At 41.5% G+C, this 24,749-nt stretch overlaps 1 pseudogene; it reads left to right on the top strand.

Moving 5' to 3' along the window:
- Nucleotides 1-2,249: 2,249 nt before the first annotated feature.
- LOC121139911 lies at nt 2,250-5,622 on the top strand (annotated as a pseudogene).
- The last annotated feature ends 19,127 nt before the right edge of the window (nt 5,623-24,749 follow it).

Genomic DNA, 24,749 nt, shown 5'->3' with positions numbered 1-24,749 from the left:
CCAAACATGTAGGAACACACTTTCTTCTCTGCACCTCGAAGAGCTTACTTCATGTCAGGACCCATGCAAAGGAGTCCATTCCATCTTGCCTCAAGATTAGAGAGCTCCAATCTGTCTTACTATCCCTAAGGGAGGAGTTTGGGAGCTACAGGATGTTTTGGCCTTGGTGGTGGATGCCTCTTGTCTTACAATAATATAATTGGGCCTAGGTGTGTTTACTCTGGATCCTGAAGGATGGATGGCAGTTGTAGCTACCAAATTCCTGGAGGATTGAGGGAAGGAAATCTCTTTGCCCCTTATATATGATAATGGAAGTCTTCTGCCATTTTGTCCTCACTGCTGGCTGAATTCCTAAAAGTGTGAAAGAATAAACTAAGGGCCCATTCAGTATGGATTGAATGGGCCTCCTGACAGCTATCCTGTGTCTCTGTCTGGGATTCTTAACCCCCTTCTCTCAATCTCACCCCCCCTCAAGTATGGACCTCAGCTGGCTCTGTCTGCAGCTCTGCAGAGACAGCTTCCCAACAACTGTGAAATTGAACACACAGTGAAACTCAAAATAAATCTCAACAGGTACAAGAAAATTGAAATAACTATGTGGATTCTATCAGGCCACCACAGGATAAAGAAGGTATCATTGACAAAATAAACAACAGGAAGCATTCAAATCCATGGAAATTGTTCAACTCTCTACTGAATGAGAAATGGGTGAAGACAGAAATGAGAGAGAAATGTAAGACTTTCTACAATTGAATGAAAATAATTACATAACATAGCCAAGCTGATGAGACACAATGAGAAGAGTTCTAAGAGGCAAGTACACAGAACTAAGTTCCTACATAAAACAAATAAACAAACTTGGATAAAATAACTGATGAGATCTCACACTAACAACTGCATAGCATGCCTGAAAGTCATTGGACAAAATGGAGAAGTCATGGCAAAAATGATTAGATGGCAAGTATCCATGAAACTTAGAGCTAAAATCCATCAAATAGAAACAAAGAATCAATGAAACAAAGAGCTCATTCTTTGAGAAAATCGATAAGAAAGGAAAACCCTGAACCAAATTAACTAAAAGGGAGAGAGAGAAGATACCAATTAACAAAATTAGACATGGAAAGGGGGACAAAACTACAGACAGTCAGGAAATCCAGAAAATTGTACAGACATACTTTAAAAACCTGTACTCCACCTAAAGAAGTGTTAAATTTTCTCAGTACATACTCCTTACCAAAGTTAAATCAAGATCATCAAGATCAGAAAAACAATTTAAATAGACCTATGATCCCCAAGAATGGCTAAGATCAACAACAAAAACAACAGTTCATGCAAGAGATCACGTGGAGTAAGGGAAACACTAACACATTTCTCGAGGGAGGGGGAACATGAATAGCTACTTTGAAAATCTGCTTGATGGTGTTTCAGCAAGATGCAGCTCCTAAAAGGGCAGAATACTTCTCAACGTTTCAGGAGAGTTCCTGGGGATTTAAATGAAGACAAAAGCCAGCAGGACATAGTTGCAAGGAGAATACCATTTATTGCAACAAGAGGAGAGCATTATATACCAGTTAGCAGGCATGGTGGAAAACTACCAAGGTGTGAAGTACATGTTCCCAAGGCCCTTCAGTAATAAAGATGGGCAGACAACAGGAAGATGCATTCAGGAAGTAAGGATGGGCAGACAACAGGAAGTTGCATTCAGATTTTACTGGAATTAGGGGACAAGAGGTATTTGCTAGATGCTGGTCAGCAGACCACTGTGGGGGAAGTGTCCAACACCCCAAACTCTAGGTGTACCATTCTAGGGCAAATACATATATGCAGCACAATTTGTAGTCATACATTACTTATGATTTATTTAAGCTTGCCTGAAGATTCAGAAAGGAAAGTCAGCCACGTGCCATAGAATCTAGGAACACACCTTTAATCCCAGCAGTCTGAAGCTAGGAGGCGGTGGTACACACCTAATCGTAGGACTCAGGTTACAACAATTTTGACTTGTGAATTGTTAATTATACTAAAACCAGGGAAAGATCATAAAAAGGTAAGCAACCTAATATTTGAAAGTGGGGCTGAAATACGAGTTATTGATTTCACAAATAACGAACGTCTGACAAGCACTGCATAACTTGCTGGTTTTGTGGCATCAGATAAACTGACAAAAGCTTTTCTGTAAAAATAACCTTGGGTATTTCCTTGTCATTGTCCGTGCATATCACCATGAGACTGCTGTGTTTTGTGAAGACATGATGGACCTTGAAATAGATAATGAAGCCCAACTCACACAGTCTGCATGTAAAAAGGATGAAAATCACAATGCGGTCTGTCCTGTAAGGGTTTGGGCCTGACAGGACTCACCATGCCAACATTCAAAGACAATCTACGGGAAATCTTGTTGTATTACTCCATGTGTACATGAATGTAGGCGAATTATTTTGTTTAAAAAAAAACTGGCTTACCATGAGTATCCTCTTGTGTAAAATGCCCTGTCATTTTTAAATACGAGAATCTACAATGGCATATAAAGTTATTATTTGGATTCAGAAAAATAGTTCATTATTTCTATTAAAGTTCAGCAAGGGAATATTGAAAAATATTTATCTTATTGCAGATATGAGGGTTTTTTACCCATATACATAAAAGCAAGTAATAAAATTTTACTGTCTTTTAAAGCATTACAATCGATTTTTAGTAAATATTCCCATAGAAATGTAATAGGTAAATGCAATTCAATAAAACAAAAACATAAACTATGCATATATGTGCACATATGAGAAACACCTGGATTCATAAGGAACCTTATGTCTGTTATACCAAATTCTCGAGAGCCCAAACAGAGACCTCTCAAGGAGCCCACTCAGTGATGCAAACACATAAGGTTTATGGTTAAGTTACAAGCCTCTCAGCAGGGACCTTGTCCAGCAAACTGTCACAGCGGCTGCAGGATTATTGTGCCTGACATGAACAGTAAGTGGTTTATAAAGGAAAAAAACTGAAAGCAGGGTGGTACGTGCTTTGGTTGTCTAGAAATGGGTAAGAGTAGGTAACCTTTGGATTCATTGATTATGGGGCCTGGGGAAATTTCAAAATTGTTACTAATAGTTGCCCACAAGAACAGTTGTGAAAGAAGATGTTATTTATCAAAATTAGTCATTGTCTGACCATCCAGATATGGTCAATTTGAACAGAATGGGCACTCCTTGGAACTGTTCATTGTTCTTTGGCTAAAGCTGAATCAGCCTTGTGCCACACAGCGAAATTCTTAAGAAAGCTTTTTCTGAGGCTCCAATAAACCTTGCTCTTACAATGTCAACAAAATGTTTTTAAATTTTTATATGAAAAGGCAAAGCATACACAGAAATTTGGGCATATATATATATAACCACATATCTGAAATTAATACTCATCTAAGTATACAAACACATGTGGGAAATTAATACTTGTCTTGTATAGTAATCAAAAAGACTAATAAAATAAGCAATAAGAATGTCTACCAATTAAATTGCTAAAAGTTGCTGGTACGTGCATACATTCAACACCACTGACAGTTGAGTATTTTTTGTTTTTCCTTTTGTTTTGTTTTTCAAGACAGAGTTTCTCTGTATTGCTTTGCAGGCTGTTGTAGAACTCGCTCTATAGACCAGGCTGGCCTCAACTCTCAGAGACCCGCGTGACTCTTCATCACAAGTGCTGGGATTATAGGCATGAGCCTCCAAAACACAGCATGACAGCTGAGTGTTCTATGGTACTCCATGGGTTATGAGCTGGAATGTGTACAGTCTTTAGCACACATCAAGATGGGTGTAACTTGCTTGCTATCTTTACAGAAAAAAGTTCAGCTTACAAACCTGAGGCAGGAGGTTCTTGACTTTGAGTGAGGTCAGCTAAAGCTACATATGTGCCCCTTTGGAAACCATAGACAGAAAGGAGGCAGCAGAGGAAAGGAGAAGGAGAATGGGGAAAGGGAAAGAAGAAACGAGAAAGGAGAGAAGGGAGGAAATTGGATAGAAGGGAAGGGAGAGAAGAGGGAGGAAGGAAAGGGAAGGAGGAAGATGAGAAGCTGGGTCACATGCCATAGTTTTAAAATGGCATGCTGGCAGTGGGCAGGGCCTCTGCTCTAGGGCACGGGTAGACAATGAATAAGGGCCTGCCTTTTCTGTGGCATTTGAGACTGTGCTAGAGAAATGCAGTGAGGCCAGGCTCTCCTGGCACACTCCAGCAATGGCATGAGTGAAAATCCTCTGCAACAGTCTCCTTTAGAGGTTCTAGGAGTTTTCTTCGATGGGACATTGCAGCAGCTGAGTCTGGAGACCTGATGACTCCAGTTTGTCAGAGCCACAGCAGCCTCAATGCAGTGCTGGTCCCAGTTGCGCGTCTGGCAGTTGCAAGCACAATGGAGCAGTTGGGACTGGTTGGGGCCAAGCTAATGTCTCTTAGCTAGTGCCACCATCTGGCTTTCTAGGCAGCTAATATACTCCAAGATACTTGGAAAGAACCGCACTGTGATATTATTGAACTGGAGATTAACAACCAGCACATAGACATCTGGTCCTTGGATTTTATGTTTGGTTCATTGTACAGAGACCAGGACTTGCCAATGAAGTGCCGACAAGTTCCTTATGTTCTGGCAGCAGCATGCCTGCTTCAGGTAGAGAAGGTAATTCAGCAATGTAGTGAGACCATGAAGAAAACCATTAATATGAAAACCGTGTGTTCATACTACATAACAGCAGAAACATAGAGACTGATATCTATAAAGTCACAGTGCTTTGACTGGGTTCTTTGCAACTTGACGATACACCCAAATGTTAGACTTTACAGAGAAACTGATATAAAGAACATGTATCTACTTGTCTCATCATATGACCTACTCATGTTGGAAAAGGAAATTGTTCTAGATACCACCCTGAAAACGTGGATGTTCCTTTATTTTAACCCTCGCTGAAAAGGTTCAGTGAAATGTCTCTTAGCTAATGCCAACAGCTGGCTTTCCAGGCACATGGAATGTATTGACAACATTGCTTTTCTTGGAAGTGAAGCAGGGCTAATATTTCAACCAGGGTTTAAGAAACTGAGGTTTCAGCATATCATCTGTGACCTGGCCTCCACGACTATTCTTGAGCAAGGTCACCTCATACCTTTAGAATGGCTGGCCCCTGTTTATAAACAACAGTGGCTGACTTTGCTTCGTGCACAGCATCACAGGAATATTGGGCCTAGAGCCATCAATGAAAAAGAACTTAAAGATTAGAGCATGAGATGTGGAATGACCATCTACAGAGATGGCACATACTCCTGGAAGTGGTCAGTTTGCAAATTTATCTTTCCTTTACTTATCATCTTTACAAACCGTGATATCATTTTCAAGCAATGTCATCGGCACTGTGATGCTGCTGCTTTCTTAAAACGAGTATGAAATGTAGTATTTAGAATAACTTTTGTATGTTTTGACTCTGATGAAAACTGACTTTCAGGAGGACAACTGGTCATAAAATCATTACCTTTGAAAATAAAGAGGAGAAAAGTGTAATGGAATTTAATAGCAACATTTTAAGCTTCCCTTTAAACCTGTTCTACAACTTCCTTTTTATATCATTAGCAAACACAGGAAACCTGTAATCATTACTACCCCACAGGAGCAGTTTGAAAACATTGAATGACTCATTTAATATGAAGGCTGTTCTATGAGTACCATCAAGATGCCGGACAACAAAATGAAAACAAATCTTAAGAGTCTGGTACCACCACAAACCAAGGCTGTCTGTCTTCTCTTCGTTTCTGTGCATTTGTGAAGAATACTTTAATGTCCAACATTGTATTTGTCAAAACAAATCAAAGGAAGCTGGTGTTTTGATTTTCCCTTACCATCAACAGTCAGTTTTGAATGGAAACAAGTGACTTTAAATGGAAATAAATTACTGTATTTGCAAGAAAAACATCTAAATAAACTCACCAGGTAGATTTGACCCTAAGGTGGAGACAAAATGAAAAAAATACTCTCCATGGCTGCAACTCTTACATCTTATGTATAAGCTTGCAAGATGTAAATCCTTGGTCTAAAAAAGAAAGACACCTGAGATTAGTCACTGTTAATGTATGCTTTCAAATAAACAAATAGTGTCAGGTTTTTCCATATCATAAAACATATACTTTATTGGTATTTTAGAATTGTTTTTCAGATCATTTTTATGTAACTTGAATAACTTTTGCTGCTGATTATCTTTAAATATATGTGTACATATATTTTCATGTAATTAAATATGTCATATGTTATATAAGCAAATGACTCATATATGCAATGTATTTATATAAAAGCATACATCTTTACATATACATACTTATGTGCTTATGTAACTCCAAATATCAAAGAATGCAATTTTTGAAATGCATATGCAAGGAAGTGGAAAATCAATCTTCATGATTATAGTTGTCTGCCTATCGAGAGACCAGTTATTTCACAGTATCCTGTTTACTTTCTTAGCCTTAGTTTCTTTTCCTGTTGCTGTTATAAATACCCACAAGAGAGCAACTTGGGGTGGGAGTGGGGGAGAGAGTTTATCTCATCTCATCCTTGAAGACTGTGGTCCATCATGGCAGGAGTTTGGAGCAGCTCGTGACATAACATCTCCAGTAGAAAGAGATGAGCGCTATGAAGTACTCAGATTTCCCCACTGTCAAGCTGACCACTCTAGCTAACACAACTCTACCCCCTACCAACATGACACACAAAGACATCACTCTACACCCATAACCTTCCACCCTTAGGTCCTCATAGGACCACAACCATCTTATGGCATAAAAAGCATTTAGTCCAACTTGAAAAGACCCCATAAACAGTTCCAACACCTTTTTTCATTACTTTGAATTATCTGAATTATTTTTCTTTCAGTCATGGATATCTTTGTTTTTATATGCACCGCCTCCCTTCACTTCTGAGTCTATCTTCTAACATCCCTACCAACTTCATTTGTTTTCATATATAATCGATTGAATCCAATTTGTTGTCCATATGCACATGGATGTAGAGCTGTCCACTGTACTATGGACAACCTACCATGGACCCTATCTCTGAAGAAAACCATCTTTATCCCCCCAGACAGTTCTAAACTCTCTGTAGCTAATCAATCAGACTAGCAGCCTTGTGAACTGCTCCACCAAATATGCTGGAATAAAGACTAGGATAGATCATATGGAGGACGTGGGTGTTGTGGATGCAATTTTAGGTGTTGATAATTGACTGCCACTGACTGTCATCTCTAAAAGACATTGTTTTGTGACAGTCCTCCCTGACTTTTATATCGTAGAGTCTTTCAGCCACCCTCTTCTGCAGTGTTCCCTGAACCGTGGGAGGAGTTGGAGGAGGAGGAGGAGGAGGAGGAAGAGGAGGAGGAGGAGTTGTAATGTTGTGGAGTGGGCATCCCAAACAGTTCCACATATGGAAAACTATGAGTTTTCTTAATTTTTAGCACACGAAATAAAACAGAAGTGCTATAGTTTAAGGGAAAACTCTTTCTTAGGCTGTTGGTTTTCAACAAAAAGGAAGGTGTTCTCCCTGGACTTTTCCTCTTTTAATGTATTGGGATAATCACAAGATGGAGTCTCCAAGGAGTTGTGATTTGCCCTAAGAAGTCATTTCCCATGGTCTCAGTGAAGCACTAGCCTGAGTACTATCTGTTTTAAAAACTTCTTTGTTTCTGTGCATGGTGTTTTACCTGCATGTATTCCTGTACAACACTTGTGTGCCTGGTGCCCTTGGAAGCCAGAAAAGGGCACTGGATCCCCTGGGACTGAAGCTGTAGATGTTGTGAGCAAGTATGTGGGTGCTGGAAATTGAGTGCGGATGCTCTGGAAGGGCCATCAGTTTTGTGAATGACTGAGCCCTCTATCCAGCCTATGCTTGCCTGTCTTGAATTGTGCTCTGCAAAAATTAACTGGCTATTATCTTTAAATTTAGCTTCCTTCAGGCTATAAGAGTATGGAGAGAATGAAGGCAGATTCTCGGTCAAAATGCTATGATAGCTTTCCTTGTGAAACCTCATGAGTTGGCCTCTATTGTCTCCATGTCTCTCAGATTTCTTAAATTGCCCATTAACCTCTCCTTCCAGCATGGGACAGCTTTCCTAGTCCAAAGTACCAAAGTCTTGCATGTTTCTGCCCAGAACCGTTAGAGAGGGAGGCCAAAGAATCACTTAGGTTCATCACAGCAACAGTCCACTTCTCTGCCACCTTGTGTCTTAGTTTCTGTTTCTATTGCTGTACTAGAAAGCCTCTCCATTTGGATTTAAGTTTCCTGCATTGTGATAGACATGGATCTATCTGCAGTCTTCTTTGTGTCAGCCTTGAGTTATGTCAGCACCATTTTTTGAAGAAGCTTTCTTTATTCCACTGTGTAATTTTAGATTCTTTGTCAAAGATCAGGTTCATAGCAGCATCATTTGTAATAGCCAAAACCTGGAAGCAACCTAGATGCCCCACAGCTGAAGAGTGGATAGAGAAAATGTGGTACATTTACACAATGGAGTACTATTCAGAGGAAAAATACAATGGAATCTTGAAATGTGCAGGCAAATGGATGGCACTAGAAGAAACCATACTGAGTGAGGTAATCCAGTCACAAAAAGAGAAACATGGTATGTACACACTTATATACGGATTTTAGCCAAGAATCAGCCACCAGACAATCCCACTGCCAGAGCGTCAGGGAAACATTGCCTTCATCCAGAGCATGATGGAAGCAGAGGCAGACACCCACAGCTAAACCCTGAACTGAACTGCTGGAATCCAGCTACAGAAAGGGAGAAATTATGAGCAAAGGAGTTAAGAGCTGGCTGGTTTAACCAATAGAATCTGCTGAACTGAACAGTTGAATTGGACCCCAGATTGATTGCTATGTGGAAGGCATGGGACTGACCCAGACCCCATTAATGTGGGTGTCAGTTAGGAGCCTAGGTAATCTATGTGGCCTTGGGTAGTATTTATCCCTGGCATACAAATAGACTTGGAGTGCCCATCCCACAATGAGGGATGCTCTCTCAGCCTTGACTCTTGAAGGAGGGCCTAGGCCCTTCCCTGGATGAAATAACAGACTCTGCACACCCACCATTGAGGGCTTCACCCTCATTGTATATCAGAGTGGAGATTGAGTGGGGAACTGGAGGGCTTGATGGTGATGGCAGGGGAGGAGAGGAGGGAGATGCAGCTGAGATTGACATGTGAATCAAGTTTGTTTGTAAATTAAATACAAAATAAATAAATAAAACCAAACCAAACAAAACAAAACAAAGAAAGCCTTCCCAAAGGCAACTTAAAAAAATTGTTTGGTTCACAATTCAAGGATACACTTCATCATGCCAGGCAACTTACTGCTGGGATTAACAGACTTCTAAGGTAATAGGAACTTGAAGTATCTAGTCACATTGCAGCTACAATCAGCACATGATACATGCTGTGTATGCTCTCAGCTGGCTTCCTCTCTTTTCTACAGTCCAGGATTCTGCAAACAGGAAACCAGGCCTCCTATAGTGGGCATATTTTTCACCCCAATTAGCTTAACTAACCCATTCTCACAGGCATGCCCAGAGAAGGAACCCTTCCCATGACATTATAATCAAGTTGACAATATTAAGAATCACAGTCCATTTATGCAATTTACCTTTTCATTTTATTGATTTAAATCTTCAATTTTAAACACATTATTATTGTCATTTTAGACATCATTCTTTATTGATTCTTTGGAAATTTCACATTATGCACCCAATACTGCTCTCCTCCCAGTCCCTGCCTATCTGTCCCCCACCCCTGCAAGATGCCCCCAACAAATATATTAAAAACAGAACAACACTCCTTCCTGGCCCCTCCATCTTTCCCACTCCTTTTCCAACATCCTAGTGACAACTGGAGCTGCCAGGAGTCTTGAAGAACACTCCTTTTGTCCAATGAGCCCCACTTGCAAAATGTTCATCACAACAAGTCACTGTTCTGGTTTCTGGCACACCAACACCACTGGGCTCTCAATAAAACTCCTCTCAAATACTTTGTTGTTGCCCTGAGTGGCACTAAGGACTACAGACATCGCATAGCATGGCCATGGTAGCATCTCGAACCCAGACATGGTCCCATGCAGCTCCCCATGTTAGAATGTCATTGTGACCCCAGGTGGCAGCACAGCCCACCCAGTTGGGCATGGCACATACAGTGCAGCCCATCTGCCTGGCTTCCACTCAGGCCCACCATGGATGTGGTAGGGCAACAGACACAGACCTAGCCCCTTGCTGTAACCCAGGCGAGGATGTCACCATGGTTCTGGGTGGTGGCACAGGTCATCCAGATTAGCATAGTCTCAGGGGAAGCATGGCCCTTGGAGAGCAACATGGACTCAGGTGTTTGACTAGAACCAGTCGTCCACAAGACTTTCAGTGGTTACTGAAGCCTTGGACAACAACACGGGCCCTGGCTGTTGGCTCCAGGCAGCAACCCAGGCCCAATGTCAATGTATCCCCCAGGTGGCAGCACACGCCTCTCAGATACACATGGCCCTGGTGACAGCGTGTCCCATGGACACTCCATGGTTAGAGGTGGTGGCCTTGGTGACAATATGGACCATGCTGTGCAACATAAACTCGTCTGTCACAGACTCAGATATAGCTTTAGGCAGCAGCCCCGGCCCCAACATCACACTGGTAGTAGGTGGAAAGCAGATACAAAAATCAGTCCATTCCTCAGACTCCGTGCCTTTTCAGAACTGTGTCTTACCGAAGCATGTGAAGCATTCTGCCTCTCTTTCTCTCTGATTTCATAATTGTCTACTTGCTCGTTATATGGACAGTCCAACTGTGGCACCACACGTGGACGGAAAAGTGGGTGTTTCAGGCAGGCTTGACCTTGAGGAACCAGGGTTCCCCATGAATCTCTTTTCCCTCTAAAACATTATTTTCTCTTAGTGAGTATTTATTGTACAGCTCATTTGGGTTCACAAAGACAGTTACTTTTAAGTATGTTATTACCATTTTCAATTTGAAATTTTCTTTGTTCAGGTTCTGTGTTCTACTTCCTGCTACAATTTTCCTTGTTTTTTTTCCTGTTTCCCTGTTATATATAATATGTTCTATAAATGCTCTATGATTCTATACACAATAGAGTTTTCATAAATGAAAGAAAATACAATACTTATTTTCTGTGTCTTAACTTCCTTAATATAGTGATCTTAGGGTGCACCCATTTTCCAAGAAACAATATAATTTCATTTATTTTTAAAAACCTATTTTTATTAAATTTTTCCACAATATATTGCAGTCATATTCTTTCCACTCCCCTGACTCCTCCCAGTTCCTCTTCACTTCTCTTTCCACATAAATTTATGTTCCCACTCTCTCTTATCTCTTATCACACACACACACACACACACACACACACACAAAGAGAGAGACAGACAGACAGAGAGAAAGAGAGAACAACAACTACAACAACAAACAAAAAATAAAACAAGCCTAAAGTTAAAGACAAAGTATACTCTTTTGAAAGCTTGTACCATAGTCAAGTTCCTTATGACTTACAAAATACCTGCTGTAGTAGTTCCAGGCCTCCCCCCACCCCATTCCCTCTTTACCTTGCCTTCCCATACCAGTTCTTATTCAGTCCTTCTAGTGTTCTATTAACACTTCAGAACTTTACATTTTCCCTTCTTTTGAAGATCCCCTCCTCCACTCTGGTCCCTTATTAAGTACTTGACCTCAACAGTTTATTTGGATCGAAAAACATCCGTGAACTTAAAAGTTAACAGTCACCTGAGCATCCCAGTGTCAGGTTCTATCTGTATTAGCATCACATTGCAGGGGTCATTCATCATTGACTGATGTCTTTTGGATAGCAGTCAAAACCAGCCAAACAGCAAGGAGTCCAACCCTGAGTGGAGGACTGTGGATGCTGGATAGGCTAACTATCCAACTGGATTAAAGATGAGAGAGAGAGAGAGACACCTGGTCATATCAGGAAGGCAATCAGTTAATAGTGAAGGCCCCAGTTTATTGTAGCATCATCTTAAGCAACCACTGAATTGTCGAGGGGTGCAATGGCAGAAGACATCTATTATCATGTATAAAGGGCTGGTAGCAAATATTTCTGTTAATCCTAGAGACACTTCTTTGCAGCAAGTAATCAAGCCCTCAGGCACTCCACACCAACATGCCTCATCAGCTTTCAGGGTGGGTATAGTCTTTCCCTGGCTAAAAGCTATTGTTATTTAGAATAGGAGCCATTCCTTAATGAGGTTAGGCCATCCAATGCCTACAAGCCAACATCTAAATGACAATAGAAACCCTTGGATCTCCAGAACAAGTGGCTGGGTTGAAATATTTCCAAAATATATGGGTCATGACATCCCAGGATGGAATTCACCAGGTTTGGCAGCAGGTGGCCTGACCCACTATGATACCCTATCAGCCTGGCTTGTTTTGAGTCTTTCAAATTTTTTTTAATGTTGAATTTGGCCACGTCATTGTAGTGCATGCCCTCAGGATAGATCCAGCTCAAGTCCTCTGAGTTATATTGTGAAGTGCATGGTGGCTTCAGAAAATAAGAACTTACATTTAACCCTTAGGAGGCAACTAAGGGCAACAGCAATGATCCACACAGCGTTTCTTGAACACTTTGGACCAACATTTCAAAAACAAATTTCTAATGCCTAGTACAGGAGTATTTGTTAGTCTGTGACTATTGGAGGCATCATTGTCAGCTCAACTGTCACAGCAGATATAAATATATACAAGTAAACATATATATAAGTTTATCTAAAATATGTAAATTATTTCTGAGGCCAACAAAACAACTAACAACTGGCAATGAATGCTGGAGAGGAATGAGGGGGAAACCCTCACTCAGTGTCAGTAGGCTAGCAATCTGCTGCATTCACTTTGAAAATCAGGTGGAGAATACCAAAAAAAAATTAATCCGGCACAGAATCCAGCTGAAACACTCTTTGTCATTGGTGCAGAGGACTTAGTGTCCTGCTCCACAGATATTTGCTCATTAAAATTCATTGCAACTCTATTCACAGTAAGTAGGAAATGAAAACCACCTAAATATTCTTCAACTGACTAACGGGTATGAACATGGTGGTATATGTACACCATGCAATACTTTTTAGGTCTGTAGACGAGTCCTAAAATTTCTAGGCTGTCAATATCATGAAAATTTGTTCTTTCTGCTTCGATCATGGCATATAGTTTTGCTGGGTAACTTAATTTAAGACCGCGAGCATAATTTTCTAGTTCTAAAATGCATTGCTCCTGGTCCTTCTCTTGTTTCCATTGAGAATTCATCTGTCATTCTGTTAGTTTCCTTTATATGTGATATGCGGTTTTTTTTTCTGCCACCCACCATGAATGACTTGTGCTATGGGACTGTGATCCAACGTAAACTTTCCTTCCATAGGTGGCTTCTGTGAGGTTGTTTGCTACACGCATAAGAAAAGCAATGGATACCCTGCTTCTTGTGGCTGGGTGGAGCAAGCTCCTTACCCTTTCCAGCTTCCAGAAATGGGGAAAAGAATGCCCCTATCGCTGGGCGGTGGTGGCGTACACCTTTAATCCCAGCACTTGGGAGGCAGAGGCAGGCGGATCTCTGTGAGTTCTAGGCCAGGCTGGACCGACAGCCTCCAAAACAATACAGAGAAACCCTGTCTCAAAATATCAAAAAAAAAGAATGCCCCTATCTGACATAGTTTAATGAAGAATAAATACAATGAAAGCACCAGGTGCTTTGTGCAGACTGTGTGCAAAGGAAGCACACAACCTTCAGTTATTACCACTATTGTCTAGCCTTCTCCTAGACCTCACAGTGTCAATTTCACATCAAATTCAACAGCTCCTTTACTGAGGCACTGGAAGGATTTGTCCATCAGTGAAATCCCTGAAGGCACCTTTGTAATTCAGAGTTACTTTGTCATTGAAATAGGAAATAAAGTGGGAGAGATTGTGTGTACATATCTGTGTGCATGTGTGTGTGTGTGTGTGTGTGTGTGTGTGTGTGTGTAAGTCAGAAGTGAATGTTCTTCCTGTACTCTTTGCATTGGTAGTTCTTTTTTATTGGGAGTGGCCATTGAGATGGGGATTTACACTGAACTTGAACCTTGCAGTATTCTTTTTAAATATTCTAGGGAAAAGGTGCTGGCCAAAGAAACACACCCGGAGCAAAGCCAAAGAAACTCACTTTGGCCCTGTAACCAGAACCAAAGAAATGTACCCTGACCCTGAAACCAGTGGCAAGGAAACACACTTTGTTCATGGAATCAGAGCCAGTGAAAGAAATACACCCTGGCCCTAAAACAAGACCGAAATCTGACCCTAACCCTGTGCAGAAAACAAACCAGTCCTTGAGCAGGAGCTCTAGCTAATCTGAGCTCAGCATTGAAATCTAACCAATCCCCACCCTGGAAGTCCTATCCCTGTGTCTGTTTAGCTTGTGGCTGTTCCTGTTAGCCAGGTGTCCTCTGCCACTCTGGCAGAAGGCAGCCACTCTCCTGGATTCTTCCTTTCCAATAAACCCCTTGGATGAGCTTTGCGTGAAGACTGTCTTTTGCGGCAGAGCAGAGACGACCCTGGGCAGAGCAGAGCAGAGCAAGCAGGGCTGTTACACATTTGGTGGGGAAAACTTCCCTGGGCAGAGTGGAGTTGTTACTCTCAGCTCTCCACTCTCCCTGGAGCAGAGCTGAACTGTAGAAGCTTGGCCCCCGGGGAAACCCAAGCAAAACTGCTATACTGGGCAAAAACATCCCCAGCGGGAAGACCCTCTCCTGCTGGAGAAGAGCCAGTATACGGGGGAAGCCTTTCCCTGAGCCAGGCCTGTAAGCTGCTGTGCTTACTGGGGCCTGGGGTCGTCCTTGGCTCCAAAACTTACTATTCTGTGACTCCTGAATTAATGTCCCATCCGAACCGTCCAAAATGCCTACAAATATTATATTCTTAGAATTACTTAATAATTCTCTGAGAAATTTATCCAGGCACACAGTAGATTTTGATCACATTCACCCTCCACTCCTCCCCATCTCCATCCAGATCCATCCCTATCCCTAATCCCTCCCAACTTTGTCTTCTCTTTTTTGTTTTTTTTAAAATTATTTTATTATTTTAATTTTAAATAGCTTGTTTCACATGTCAATCCCAGTTCCCTCTCCCTCCCCTCCTCCCGCACCCCCTCACCATCCCTCACAGCCTGCCACCCTATCACCAGTTCCTTCCACATAGAGTCTGTCATTTCACTCAGGGCAGGTTCCAGGCACTCCCCTAAGAGTCCAAGCTGAGAGAGCATCCCTGTTTGTGTTATGGACACACAAATTCTGTCTGTATGCCAGAGATAAACACTGATCCACTGCTCAAGGCCCCATAGGTTGTCCAGGTCTCCTCACTGACTCTCACACACAGGGGGTCTGGAACAGTCACATGCTGGCCTCCCAGCTGTCTGGCTGGGGTCCAAGAGCTCTCCCCTGTTCAGATCAGCTGTCTCTGCTGGTTTTGCCAGCCCATTCTTTGCCGATTTGCTCATCGCTTCTGTGTCTCTGTCACTGGGTTCCATGGGTTCAATTCAGTGTTTAACTGTAGGTGTTTGCCTCTGCTTCCATCAGTCACTGGATGAAGGCTCCAGGATGATTATAGACATCAAGTTCATTATCAGGAATGGGCTTTCAAGGTGGTCTCTCACTATTGCTTAGCTTGCCAGTTGGTGTCATCCCTTTAGATCACTAGAGGTCTCACTGGTGCCAGATCTGTCTTCAAACCTATGATTCCCTCTTCCTCCTATTCTACCCCCACACTCACACTTTCTGTTCCCCCATGACCTACTCTATCTTCCTCTTCTCCTCCTCTATTCTACCCAACGCTACTCCCCCCTATCCCTTGCCGTATTCCCAATCTGTCCAGAAGATCTTGCCTCATTCCTCTTCTCTAAGGTACCAGGCATATCTCTCTTAGGTTTTTTCCTGTTTCCCAAAATCTCTGTCAGTTTAAGTGCAGACAGGCACTATCCTGATCCATGTCTAAAATCCATATATGAGTGACTACATACCATGCTTGTCTTTTTGTGCCTGGGTTACCTCACTCAGGATGGTTTCTTCTAGTGCCATCCATTTACCTGTGAATTTCAAGATTCCGTTGTTTTATTCTGCTGAGTAATACTCCATTGTGTAAATGTACCACATTTTCTCTATCCACTCTTCAGTTGAGGGGCATCTAGGTTGCCTCCAGGTTCTGGCTATTACAAATGATGTTGCTATGAACATAGTGGAGCAGATGTCCTTGTTGTATGAATTTGCATGTTTTGGATATATGCCTAAGATTGGAATTGCTGGGTCTTGTGTTAGAATGATTCCGATTTTTCTGAGGAATCTCCATACTGATTTCCAAAGAGGCTGTATGAGTTGGCATTCCCACCAGCAGTGGAGGAGTGTTCCCCTCTCTCCACCTCCTCTCCAGCATAAATTGTCTTCAGTGTTTTTGATTTTAGTCATTCTGACAGGAGTAAGATGGTATCTCAAAGTTGCTTTGATTTGCATTTTCTTGATGGCTAAGGATATTGAGCAGTTTCTTAAGTGTCTCTTGGCCATTTTAGACTCCACTATTGAGAATTCTCTATTTAGTTATGTACCCCATCTTTTAATTGGATCCTTTGGTGCTTTGGAGACTTGCTTCTTGAGTTCTTTGTAAATTTTGGAGATGAGCCCTCTGTCAGATGCAGGCTTAGTGAATATCATTTCCCATTCTGTGGACTGCGTTTTTGTCTTGTTGACAGTGTCCTTTGCCTTACAGAAGCTTTTTAGTTTCAGGAGGTCCCATTTGTTAATTGTCGATGTCAGTGTTTGTGCCACTGGTGTTATGTTTAGGAAGTGGTCTCCTGTACCAACTCATTGAAGAGTATCTCCCACTTGCTCTTCTAAAAGTTTCAATGTGCCTGGATTTATGTTGAGATCTTTGATCCATTTGGACTTAAGTTTTGTATAAGGCAATAAACAAGGATCTATCTGCAGTCTTCTGCATTCCAGTACCCAATTATGCCAGCACCATTTGTTAGAGATGCTTTCTTTTTTCCATTGTATAGTTTTAGCTTCTTTGTCAAAAATCAAGTGTTCACAGGTGTGTGGGTTAACATCAGGGTTTTCAATTCGGTTCCATTGGTCTACCTGTCTATTTTTGTGCCAATACCAAGATGTTTTCAGGACTATAGCTCTATAATAGCCTTGAAGTCAGGTATGGTGATGCCTCCTAAAGTTCCTTTATTGTATAGGGTTGTTTTGGCTATCCTGGGCCTTTTGTTTTTCCATATAAAATTGATTAATGTTCTTTCCAGGTCCTTGAAGAATTGTGATAGAATTTTGATAGGGATTGCATTAAATCTGTAGACTGCTTTTGGCAAGATTGCCATTTTTATTATGTTGATCCCACCAATACAAGAGCATGGGAGATCTTTCCATTTTCTGGTATCCTCTTTGATTTCTTTCTTTAAAGACTCAGTTCTTGATATACAGGTCTTTCACTTCCTTGGTTAACATTATCCCCAGATATTTGATGCAGTTTTTGGCTATTATAAAGGGTGATGTTTCTTTGATTTCTTTCTCAGTCACTTCATCATCTGTATATAATAGGGCCACTGATTTTTTTGAGGTTACCTTGTATCCTGCCACATTGCTCAAGGTGTTTATCAGCTCTAGGAGTTCCCTTGCAGAGTTTTTTGGGTCACTTATGTAAACTATCATATCATCTGCAAATAGTGAAAGTCTGACTTCTTCTTTTCTATTTGTATCCCTTTATCTCCTTTTGTTGTCTTATTGTTGTAGCTAGATCTTCTAGTACAATATTAAAGAGATATGGAGAATGTGGACAGCCTTGTCTTGTTCCTGATTTTAGAGGAATTGCTTTGAGTTTCTCTCCATTTAGATTGATGTTAGCTGTTGGTTTACTGTATATTGCTTTTATTATATTCAGGTATGTTCCTGTTATCCCTGATCTCTCTAGGACCTTTATCATGAAGGGGTGTTGGATTTTGTCAAAGGCTTTTTCAGCATCTAGCAACATGATCATGTGGTTATTCTTTCGCAGTTTGTTTATATGGTGGATTACATTGAGAGATATTCTAATATTGATCCATCCCTGCAATCCTGGGATGAAACCTACTTGATCATGGTGGATGATTTTTCTGATGTGTTCTTGAATCCGGTTTGCGAGTATTTTATTGAGTATTTTTGCATCGATATTCATGAGGGAAATTGATCTTCAGTTCTCTTTCTCAGTCATAATTTCTATTAGTTCTTTTGTTTCTTTGTTAATTTTCTGTCTGGAGGTCCTGTCTAGTGGTGAGAGCAGAGTGTTGAAGTCTCCTACTATTAGAGTGTGAGGTTTTATGTGCATTTTGAGCTTTAGCAATGTATATTTCACGAATGTAGGTGCCTCTGTATTTGGGGCATAGATGTTTAAAATTGAGACTTCTTCTTGGTGTACTTTTCCTTTGATGAATATGAAGTGTCCTTCTTCATCGCTTTTGATTGATTTTAATTTGAAGTCTAATTTGTTAGATATTAGGATTGCTACACCCGCTTGTTTCTTGGGACCGTTTGATTGGAAGATCTTTTCCCAACCCTTTACTCTGAGATAACTTCTGTCTTTGATGTTGTGATGTGTTTCTTGTATGCAGCAGAAGGAAGGTTTCTTTCTTCGTATCCATTCTGCTAGTCTGTGTCTTTTTATAGGCAGGTTGAGGCCATTGACATTGAGGGATATTAATGACCATTGATTGATGATTCTTGTTTGTGCTTGATTTATTGTTAGTGAAGTTATTTTGTGTAGTTTCTCCTCCCTTTTTCTTTTGATGGTTTATAAAGTGGAATTTCATATTGCCTGTGTCTTTGTGAGTGTATTTGTCTTCCTTGGGTCTAGGTTTTCCTTCTAGCACTTTCTGTAGAGCTGGATTCATGGATACGTATTGTTTAAATCTGGCTTTGTCATGGATTATTTTGTTTTCTCCATCTATGGTAATTGAGACCTTTGCTGGGTATAGTAGTCTTGGCTGGCATCCTTGTTCCCTTAGCATTTGTAGGACATCTATCCAGAATATTCTGGCTTTCATCGTTTCCATTGAGAAGTCAGGTGTAATTCAGATAGGTCTGTCTTTGTATGTTACCTGGCTTTTCTTTAGCTGCTCTTAACATTTTCTCTTTACAATGTAGGTTTGATGTTTTGATTATTATATGGAGTGGTGACTTCTTTTTCTGGTCCAGCCTATTTGGTGTTCTGTAAGATTCTTGTATTTTCATTGGCATATCTTTCTTTAGGTTAGGGAAGTTTTCTTCTATGATTTTGTTGAATGTGTTTTCTGTACCTTTTAGTTGTATTTCTTCGCCTTCTTCTATGCCTATTAGTCTCAGGTTTGGCTTCTTCACGGTGTCCCATATTTCCTGTCTATTTTGTGTTAAGGATTTGTTAGTTTTGAGATTTTCTTTGGTTGATGACTCTATATCCTCTAATGAGTCTTCAACACCTGAGATTCTCTCTTCTATCTCCTGTATTCTATTGGTGATGCTTGCATCTGTAGTTTCTGATCACTTTCCCAGCTTTTCTATTTCCAGCATCCCCTCATTCTGTGTTTTCTTTATCGTTTCTATTTCAGCTTTCAATCCTTCAACTGTTGGAGTTGTTTCCTTCATTATTTTTTGGTTGTTTTTCTTGGTGCTCTTTAGATTCTTTGAAAGATTTGTTTATTTCTTGAATTTTTCCCCCCATTTCATGGATTTTTTGGTTTTTCTTCTATTTCTTTAAGGGATTTCCTCGTTTCTTCTTTGAGGGTCTCTATCATCTTCATGAAACAATATTTAAGGTCTGTCTCCTCTGCTCTGTCTATGTAGTGCTTGTCGGTTCTTGCTGGTATTGGATCCCTAGATTCTGGTGGGGTCAAATTGTTCTTTCTATTGCTGAGTGAGGTCTTATTCTGTCTTCTTCCCATCTCTTCTTCCAGTGGGTGCTGGTGGGGTCTTTCTGTCTCCTCTGGTCTCCTTCCTTCCTGAAGCTGAAGCTAGGTATGCTGACACTGAAGCCTAAGCTGAAGCTGGGCTGGCCGGGCTTTGGGGCCTGGAAGGGCTGATGTCTTTCCTGAAGCTGGGCTCACTGGAGTTTGGGGCCTTGAAGGGCTGATGTCTTTCCTGTGTGGGCGGGTCTTCTGAAGCTGGGCTCGCTGGGCTTTGGGGCTTGGAAGGGCTGATGTCTTTCCTGTGTGGGTGGGTCTTCTGGATGCCAGAAGCAGCCCCTGAAGATCGAGGGGATGGGTGTTGGGCGGGGGATCCCTGCCAGAGACCCAATCTCACCTGAAGCTGGACTTGCCGGGGTTTGGTGCGTGGAAGAACTGATCCATTTCAATTTATTTTTGCCAGTCATGTTTGGTTCTATCCTAAGGGTTTCCAGGCTGTAGTTCCCATACATAGGTTCCTAGGTTCCTACAAAGTAGAATTGGTCTCTCTCCCTCCCTCCCTCCCTCCCTCCCTCCCTCCCTCCCTCCCTCCTCTCTCACTCCCCCTCTCTCTTATTGTGTGGGTCTCAATTTGGAACAGTCATTGGTTGGCCATTCTCACATGTTCTGTGCCAGCTTTACTCCAACACATATTACAGGCAATACAGACTTGGTTGAAGGTTTGTGGCTGGATTGGTGATCCAGTCCCACCAATAGAAGCCTTGCCTCAATAAGTAAGTGGCCACTTCAGGCCTCTGCATCCTACATTACTAGGACTCCTCTTTAGAGTCACTCTCATCGGTTGCAAGTAGTTTCCACTGCACAGATTTCCACATTACCCATCAAATGCTCCCCATTTCCAGTGATCTCTCCCTACAGTTTTTCCTTCTGTCCCTCCCTCCTCATCTGATACCTCCTGCTCTCATTTTCATCTGACCACATTTCACCTGCAAATTCAATTCTATTGCCCCTTCCCAGGGAGATCCATGCTTCCCACTTGATCTCTCCTTTGATTGTAGCATCATTATCCTTTACTTTACAGCTAAATCCTCTTATGAAGTGAGTACATACCATGTTTGTCTTTATGGGTCTCAGATACCTCACTCTGGGTGCTTTTTTTCCTAGTTCCATCCATTTGTCTGCAAGTTTCATGATGTCATTTGTTTTAAAGCTGCTAAGTAATAATCCATTGTGTAAATGTACCACAATATTCATAACATCTAGGTTGTTTTCAGTTTCTGACTCCTGTGAATAAAATCCCTATGAATGTAGTTGAGCAAGTGCCTAGAGGTAATGTGTAGTACCCTTAGTGGTATAGCTAGATATGGAGGTAGATCAATTCCTAAGTTTCTGAGGAACAGCCATACTGATTTCCATAGTGGCTGTGTAAGTTTGTAGTCTCACCATCAGTCGAGGCGTGTTCCCCTTGTTCCACATACACAGAAACAAGAGCTGTCACATGTGTTTACCTTAACCTTCTGAGAAGTATAAGATGGGATCTCATAGTCGTTTTGATTTGCCTTTCTCAGATGGCTAAGGATGTTGATCATTTAAGTGTTCTCAGCCATTTAAGATTCTTCTGTTGGGAATTCTCTGTTCAGATCTTCTGCAACATTTTTAAATTAGATCATTTGGCTTGTTGATGTCTAGTTCCTTTTCTTCATTATATATTTTTGATATTATACATTGGTGGATGTGGAGCTGATGAAAATATTTTATAATTCTATAAGTGGCCATTTTGTCCCACTGGCAGTGTCCTTTGTCTTCCAGATGATTTTCAATTTCATGAGGCTTCATTTATTATTTGCTGATGTTAGCACATGCATTACTGGAGTTATTTTCAGGATGTTGTCTCCTGTGTCAATGGGCCATTCCACACTTTCCCTTCTATTATGTTCAGTGTACCTTGTTTGATGTTGAGGTGTTTGATCCACTTGGACTTGAGTTGTGTTCAGGGTATTATGTCTCCCAGGAAAAGTCTTTGTGCACACCTGTGGTGTGACATTATTTATGATTCATGAAATCTTGCCTGAGGATTCAGAAAACAACATCAGACTCAAGATACAGAGGTCATACAGTGTTAATTCACACTTTTAATCTCAGCAGTCAGATGCTAGGACTTGAAGGTGCACACCATTAATCCTAAGATTCTTGATTAAGAGTTAGAAGAATCTCTGTGAATTCAAGACCACCCAAGTCTACACAAGATTGATCCTGGTCTAAAGAGGAACAACTCACACAAAGATGACCTCAGCTTTCTGGATAACACACATTTAATTCCAGCATTAGTGGGGCATAAAAGACATGAGCAGGCTCTTCAGGAGAAATTATTACTCATTCATTCTCCAGCCACACTGAGGACAGGAGGACATTGAAGGCTCAGGATTCTGTAGCCACACTGAAGAGTGGCTTCAGTCTGAGGTTTGGGAGAGCTCATGATTCAGCCATATCATTCTGAGATAGAGCCAGAGCTGACATTTTCTTTTTATGATCTTCTGCTTGAAGCTTGTGCCCCAATATCTGTCTCTGGGTCTTTTATTTTTGATGTTACACACACCAATTCTCCCTTTTCATGTCCATTCACAGACACAATCACAGTCTGAGTTTAGGGCCACAAGAACTCATCTTGCTTCATCTGTTGGTGTTTTGTCCTTTCTGTCTGTGTTCTGTATTTTTGCAGTGACCATCACCAGGGACACACTTCCAGAAACCTCCATTATGTCCTGCAAGTACCATTGGAAAAGCAGTTCCAGAATCTAGAGTATGTTTTTCCTCTACTGCAAAGTCATCCCTGACTGCTAAAGTGCTGTCCAAGGATGTTTCACTAAAGGCGGGTCTCTGATATATCCCCAACACTGGGTTCTTAAAGTGCCAAAGTCATAGGTAATAACCACAATCCCTGATCCTCCTGGGGTCCTCCACTCATGTGGATACAGCACTGCTTACAGTCTATTGTATATTTTACTGGTCTGTGCATATCTGTCTTTGACATATTGTTAGTTAGAAAACAATATCCAGATCCTAAAGGCAAATCTTCCAGAGTTCCCGCATGAAGCACGACATCATCTACAACTACAGAATTTGAGTCACTCTTTTCCTGAAAGAAAACCATCTCATGGTAGCCATGGAGACAGCTGTGCAGTGGCCAGCATCAGCATCCTGGCTACTCTCTGAACAATAGGATGTATGTTTTCCTGAATATACTCTCCTGTGTCAGGGATCAGAAGGAAGCCTATTCCTGTAAGAAGGGGGGAGCCATTGATGCCACAATGAGCTTGCGCTGTATGTGATCGGCACCAGAGTATCAGAAGAGACATGCATTCCCCAGCACTCGTTATTCAGTCACTGAGGAGGTTTGTCTCATGCCGCTCTCTCTCTGCTTCCCCTGCTCCTTTGCACTCTGGACCTAAATCAGGTGTCTGTCTCTCATTAGCCACCATGTCACCCTTCCTATATCCCCAGCCTCAGAGCAGAGGCATGGAGGGTGAACTGAAAATTAAATCCTAGGTTCCTGAGAACAGCAGGCACCCTGAAACCACGGTATGCAAACAGATGAAGTAGTGCATTCCCCAGAATTCAGAGCGCTGTCATCTGATTACTTTTTGTTTCATGTAAAGGAGTATTATAGAGTATTTGTGTGTGTTCTCAAAATACAAAATATAAAATTGACGCCTCACTCACCAACTTACAAGGCAGTCCCAAGTTGTGTGGAGTAGCTCATCTCTAATCCCAGCACTTCTGAGGCAAAGATAAGTAGGTGTATTAATTCAAGGCATACATTCTGGTCTGTAGAGTGAGTTGTAGGACAGTGAGGCTTCATAGTGAAATCCTGTATAAATAAATGAAAAAGGCAGAAAAACATAGAAAGAAGGAAAGAAAGAAAGAAATTCAATAAGTAGTGTACTCCTCAGAAGTAATAAGGACTCATGGGACTGATCTGGACCCCCCAAATGTGTGTGTCAGTGAGAAGGCCTGGGCAACCTATGGGGCCCTGAGCTGTGGATCAGTGTCTATCCCTGGTATACAAACTGTCTTCGTGTGCCTATAGCACAAAGAGAGATGCTCTCTCAGCCTGGACTCTTAAGGGAGTGCCTGGACCCTACCAAGAGTAAAATGACAGACTCTAGATATCCCCTATGGGGAAGGATTTGGCAATAGGGTGGGAGGGAGGGGGGAAGGGGAGTGCGGGAGGAGGGGAGGGAGAGGGAACTGGGATTGACATGTAAAACAAGCTATTTAAAATTAAAATAAAAAATGATAAAAAAGAAGTAATAAGGACTCTATGGTATCATAAGAGTGGTTCATGAATAGGATCGGTGACCTTATAATGGTCACAAGGTGGACAGCCTGCTCTCCTCTCTCCATTTTGTTATGTGGAGTTACATTAAGCCAGCCAAGGAGAATTGTAAGAGAACTTTTACCAGAACACCTCCATGCTTTACCCTGCTCCTAGAGTCAGACTTTCCAGATAGAGTAAACTTTTTGTGCATAAGCATCTTTCCTATGAATTATTTATGGTAACACAAAGAAGATATGTGTGTTCTGAGTAAAGGTGAGCTACCTGGCCTTGTAATTTCATTCTGTAAACTTGTAGATCTGCCACACAGGGTGAAGCAGCTGCCACACTCCAGGACAATTCAGATTTGCCACATCCTGCGGGGCCCAGAGACTGACTTACCCGGGGCCATGATATAATACTGATGGTTAGACATGCTGACACCTACTGACATCGGTTGCCTGTGCTAGCTCTGAAGAAGAGGAGCAAG

Source organism: Mesocricetus auratus, unplaced genomic scaffold (genome assembly GCF_017639785.1).
Source record: "Mesocricetus auratus isolate SY011 unplaced genomic scaffold, BCM_Maur_2.0 Super-Scaffold_100003, whole genome shotgun sequence".
Lineage (NCBI taxonomy): Eukaryota > Metazoa > Chordata > Mammalia > Rodentia > Cricetidae > Mesocricetus > Mesocricetus auratus.
Note: the sequence above shows the minus strand (reverse complement) of the source record. Positions and strands in the feature narration are given on the sequence as shown.